This window comes from Peromyscus californicus, unplaced genomic scaffold (genome assembly GCF_007827085.1).
Source record: "Peromyscus californicus insignis strain IS unplaced genomic scaffold, ASM782708v3 Scaffold_4__1_contigs__length_199733344, whole genome shotgun sequence".
Taxonomy (NCBI): Eukaryota; Metazoa; Chordata; class Mammalia; order Rodentia; family Cricetidae; genus Peromyscus; species Peromyscus californicus.
In genome coordinates, this window is record NW_026294562.1 from 167,021,989 (window position 1) to 167,027,988 (window position 6,000).

Here is a 6,000-nt window from a genome sequence, read left to right on the forward strand (position 1 = left end):
CAATGACACTTGGGTAGACTATGGGATGTGTGGTGCATTTCCAGTGGAACTGGAGAAAGACAGCATGATGGGGGAGGCTTAATACAGATGTAAAGCAATCAATGTCAGGTGGAGGGAGGGGGAGCCTTGGACTCTGGTCCAATCTACCCAGCCTCTTGCCGGTTGTTATACTGCTTTGATTTTTGTCCATGGAGTTAGAATCTGGAATTCATTTTAGTTTCTGCCCCCAAGCACATTACAACAGGGTTTCTTTGGAGAAACCTATCTGGATTGGACTGAACAGAAGATATGGTCAAGGACTCAGAAATGAGAAAACAAAACATGAATGTTTGTCTACAAGAGAAGGGGAAAAGAAGGAAGACATTTTTTCTCCAAACTCAGTGGTTGGGCCTGGAGAGATGACTCAGTTGGCTAAAGCAGTTGTTGCCTTTGCAGAGGACCCTTGTTCAGTCCTCCTCTTGTCTCCATGGGCACATCCATCTCTGTAGACAATGCCTTCCCAAATATAATATCAAATGAATAAAAATGTTAAAGTCAGTTTGTGGATTCCAGTGGTGTTTCTGTTTGAACAATCCCATTTTAGTCCAGTTTGTGCAGGGTCTTACTGAAATACTCATACAGAAACTATGAGACAATACCTACAGAAATTCTGTTACACTGGTAGATTGGTGCCTCACCCAGGTGCCATCAGTTAGGCTTTCTCTAGCAGCTGATGGGAGCTGACACTGAGATCCACAGCCAAACATTAGGCAGATCTCAGGGAATCTCAAAGAACAGAGGAAGGCAGGATTGTAGGAGGGTTCAAAGACACTAGGTGAACAGAGCCCACAGATTCATCTAAACAGAGCTCATTGGGGCTCCCAAAGACCTAAGAGGCAATCACAGAGCCTGCATGGGTCTGTACTAAGTCCTCTGTATACATGCTGTGGTTGTTTTGCTCAGTGGTTAGTGGGACTCCTAAGAAGGTGAGTATGAGGAGTCTATGACATATCTGTCTGACCTCAAGAATATTTCTACCTTCTGGGTTGGCTCCTCAGGTCTTGATATGAGAATTTATGCCTACTATTATTACATCTTGGTATGTTGTGTCCAGTTGATATCCCCAGGAGACCTGTGCTTTTCTTTAGGGAAACAGAGAAGTAATACATCTATGTGGAGTGGAAGGAGGGGAGACTATGGACAGATGGTATTGTGTGAGAGAAGAAAACATTAAATGAAAAAAGGAAATAAAGAAAAATTGGAAAGACATTTGGTGAAGAAGTATTTGGAAAGATCTGCAAAGGAGAACAAAAATGTGAAGATATTTTCTCCCCTGAAAATGCCCATGAAAGTGCATTCAGCAGAGGAGGAGGTCAATAATTAATTAGATATGATGACCCATTGCATGGACTGTCAGACTGTTTCCCAAGTCATTTTTGATATTGCCCCATGGGCCCATGATCACAGTAGCCATTGTAGCTGTGATGGGGGTTATGCATGAGATCAACAACATAGATATCCACTCATCAAGACTGACCTGGTTACTCCTGCTGCTGAATGCCAGATCTGCCAAAAGCAAAGACCAACACAGAGACCCAGAGATGTCACATTCCCCAGGCAACCATCCAACAAAGTCATGACAGGATGACTACATTGGACCTCTTTCTCTATGGAATGGACAATACTTCATCCTTACTGTAGCAGATTGTTATTCTAGATATAGATTTGCATTTCCCACCTGTAATGATTTTACCAAAACTACTACACAGGAACTAACAGAATGTCTTTTCAACCATCATGTTATTCCACATGGTATTGCTTCTGACCCAGATTAAATTCACAGACAGATAAGTGAACCTGTGGCCCACCATCATGGGATCCACTGGTTGGAGCAGGTTCACCAACACCCTGAAAGCAGCTCTCATGATGTTTTGAAGACACAGTTATGGAGCTAATGGAGTAACTGCAACCAGGAGGGCTGGAGTAGTATTGTCCAGGAGGCAGATTTCTCCCTAACCCAGATCCATGGGTCCAGGCACCAGGCGTTAGAAAAGCGAATAGTACCACTCATTATTACCCCTATTCATCTGTTGTAAATAATTTGCTTTCCGTTTCTATGATTTTAATTTTTTGCTTGGAAATTTTGATTCCAGTGTGATTGGTGGGCAGTGCTCCTGACTGGAGCTACAACAAACAGATCATTGAACTGGCAGCTCAGACTTCTCCCAAGCCACATTGAGCTTCTGATATCGTTAATCCAATAGGCCAAAAAGAAAATAACAGTGTTAGGAGGGTTGAATGACCAAGATAAACATTAGGTAATTGCGTGGCATCTCCATAATAAAGGTAATAAGGAAAATGGCTTGCAGGCAGGAAATCCTTTAGGGCTCCTCATGGTGCCACATTTTCCAGTGAATAAAGAGGATCGGAGATTGTAACAGACTGATGCATGCAGATGACAAAAAATACAGACACACCAGGAATGATGAAATATATCACAACTCCCATAAAGTTACTAAGAAGGATAGTGATATTCCCACTGAAAGAAAGTAAACCACCAATCAATGTATTTTGAGTCAAATTAAATAAGCTTTATATTCTGCCATAATAGGTTTTCTCCCAAATCTCAGGCTTGAGAGGATAGCCAGGAATATTGGAGAAGTGGGGCTTTTATAACCCAAAAAATGAAAGAGTTAGGTTTTCCTAGGGTTGGAGGGTTCCAGAGGAATTTTGGTGATGAACGAACTTGGCTGAACTTTCTCACAAGGAGCCAATGACAAATAGAAATGTTTGAGAGTATACCTGACCAAGTCCATGAAGAAAGCAAAGATTATCTGTCAGTTTACTTAGAGTTGCTCAGCTGTCCAAAGATCCAAGTTTGAGCAGAGGCTCTGTTTTTATTGGGCCCTGGACCCAGACATAGTCTCAGCATCAGTCAGGGCTCAGATGTCATCATTGACCTGGGTGGCAGCACAGGCCTCTTACAATGGCATGGCACCTCTATGAAGATTTATATCTGTGTCTTCAATTCAAGTCATGCCAATACCATGCTCTTTTTACACACATTCTGAGAGAGAGAGTCTCATTCCCTTTGTCTGTTCTGGTGTGGGAACTGATACATCTTATAAACATCTTCAGCAACATAGCAGGATACAAGATCAACTCAAAAAAATCAGTAGCCCTCCTATATACAATGGACAAAGAAGCTGAGAAGGAAGTCAGAGATACATCATCCTTTTCAATAGCCACAAATGACATAAAATACCTTGGGGTAACACTAACCAAGCAATTGAAGGACCTATATGACAAGAACTTTAAGTCGCTGAAAAAAGAAATTGAAGAAGATGTCAGAAAATTGAAAGATTTCCCATGCTCATGGATAGGCAGGACTAACATAGTAAAAATGGCAATCTTACCAAAAGCAATCTACAGATTCAATGTAATCCCCATCAAAATCCCAACACAATTCTTCATAGACCTGGAAAGAATAATACTCAACTTCATATGGAAAAACAAAAAACTCAGGATAGCCAAAAGAATCCTGTACAATAACAAAACCTCTGGAGGCATCACGATCCCTGACTTCAAGCTCTACTATAGAGCTACAGTAATAAAAACAGCTTGGTACTGGCATAAAAACAGACATGTGGACCAATGGAATCGAATTGAAGACCCTGACATTAATCCGCACACCTATGAACATATAATTCTTGACAAAGAAGTCAAAACTATACAATGGAAAAAAGAAATCATCTTCAAGAAATGGTGCTGGCATAACTGGATATCAACATGTAGAAGGCTGCAAATAGATCCATAATTATCACCGTGCACAAAACTTAAGTCCAAGTGGATCAAGGACCTCAACATAAATCCAGCTACTCTGAACTTGCTAGAAGAGAAATTAGGAAGTAGTCTTGAACGCATTGGCATAGGAGATCACTTCTTAAATAGAACACAGACACTGAGAGAAACAATCAATCAATGGGACCTCTTGAAACTGAGAAGCTTTTGTAGAGCAAAGGATACGGTCAACAAGGCAAAGCGAGAGCCTACAGAATGGGAAAAGGTCTTCACCAATCCCACATCTGACAGAGGAATGATATCCAGAATTTACAAGGAACTCAAGAAATTAGACATCAAAATGTCCAACAGTCCAATTAAGAAATGGGCTATAGAACTAAACAGAGAATTCTCAACAGAGGAAACTCAAATGGCTGAAAGACATTTAAGGAAATGCTCAACATCCTAATCATCAGGGAAATGCCTGTCAGAATGGCTAAGATCAAAAACACTGAAAACACATTATGCTGGAGAGGATGTGGAGCTAGGTGAACTCTCCTCCACTGCTGGTGGGAATGCAAACTTGTCCAACCACTTTGGAAATCAATATGGCACTTTCTTAGAAAATTGGGAATCCATCTCCCCCAAGATCCAGCTATACCACTCTTGGGCATATGCCCAAGGAATGCTCAATCATACCACAAGAGCACTTGTTCAGCTATGTTCATATCAGCATTGTTTGTAATAGCCAGAACGTGGAAACAACCTAGATGCCCTTCAACTGAAGAATGGATAAACAAAATGTGGTACATATACACAATGGAATACTACTCAGGAGAGAAAAACAATGACATCATGAGGTTTGCAGACAAATTGATGGATCTAGAAAAAATCATCCTGAGTGAGGTAACCCAGACTCAGAAAGACAAACATGGTATGTACTCACTCATAGCAGGATACTAGATGTGGAACAAAGATGACTAGACTGCTACTCACATCACCAGGGAGACTACCTGGAAAACAGGACCCCAAGAAAGACACAGGGATCGCCCAATGACAGAGAAATGGAATGAGATCTACATGAACAGCCTGGACATGAGTGGGGGTAATGAAAGGCGAGGGTTGAGGGAAAGAGAGCTTGAGGGAGCGGGAGATCCCAGCTGGATCAACAACAGAGAGGGAGAACAAGGAATAGGAGACCATGGTAAATGAAGACCTGCCCTGGAGGAGGTGGGAATGGGGGGTGAGTTGGGGGGAAGGTGAGGGGGGCCAGAGTGGGTATAACAGGGGAATCCGTGGCTGATATGTAGAACTGAATTGTATTGCAAAATAAAAATTAAAAGAAAAATTGTCCCACACAATAGAAACAGAAGGAATGTTACCAAACTCCTTCTATGAGGCTACAATTAGCCTGATCCTAAGCCAACAAAGATGCACTACAAACAAAGAGAGCTACAGACCAATATCCCTCATGAATATTGATGCAAAAATACTCAATAAAATATTGGCAAACAGACTCCAAAACAAATCAAAACATTTATTCACTGTAGATGTAACCATCCGTCTCTTTAAATAAGAAACACAGAACCAATGCAAAGAAGAAAGCCAAGAGGTCAGAGTTAAGAGCCTTACCTGTCTGAATGGATGGATCTAGAAAAAATCATCCTGAGTGAGGTAACCCAGACTCAGAAAGACAAACAAGGTATGTACTCACTCATAGGAGGATACTAGATGTGGAACAAAGATGACTAGACTGCTACTCACATCACCAGGGAGGCTACCTGGAAAACAGGACCCCAAGAAAGACACAGGGATCGCCCAATGACAGAGAAATGGAATGAGATCTACATGAACAGCCTGGACATGAGTGGGGGTAATGAAAGGCGAGGGTTGAGGGAAAGAGAGCTTGGGGGATCGGGAGATCCCAGCTGGATCAACAACAGAGAGGGAGAACAAGGAATAGGAGACCATGGTAAATGAAGACCACATGAGAATAGGAAGAAGCAAAGTGCTAGAGAGGCCCACAGAAATCCACAAAGATACCCCCACAACAGACTGCTGGCAATGGTCGAGATACAGCCCGAACTGACCTACTCTGGTGATGGGATGGCCAAACACCCTAATTGTTGTGCTAGAAACCTCATCCAACTACTGAGGGATCTGGATGCAGAGATCCATGACTAGGCCCCGGGTGGATCTCTGGGAGTCCAATTAGCGAGAATGAGGAGGGTTTATATGAGC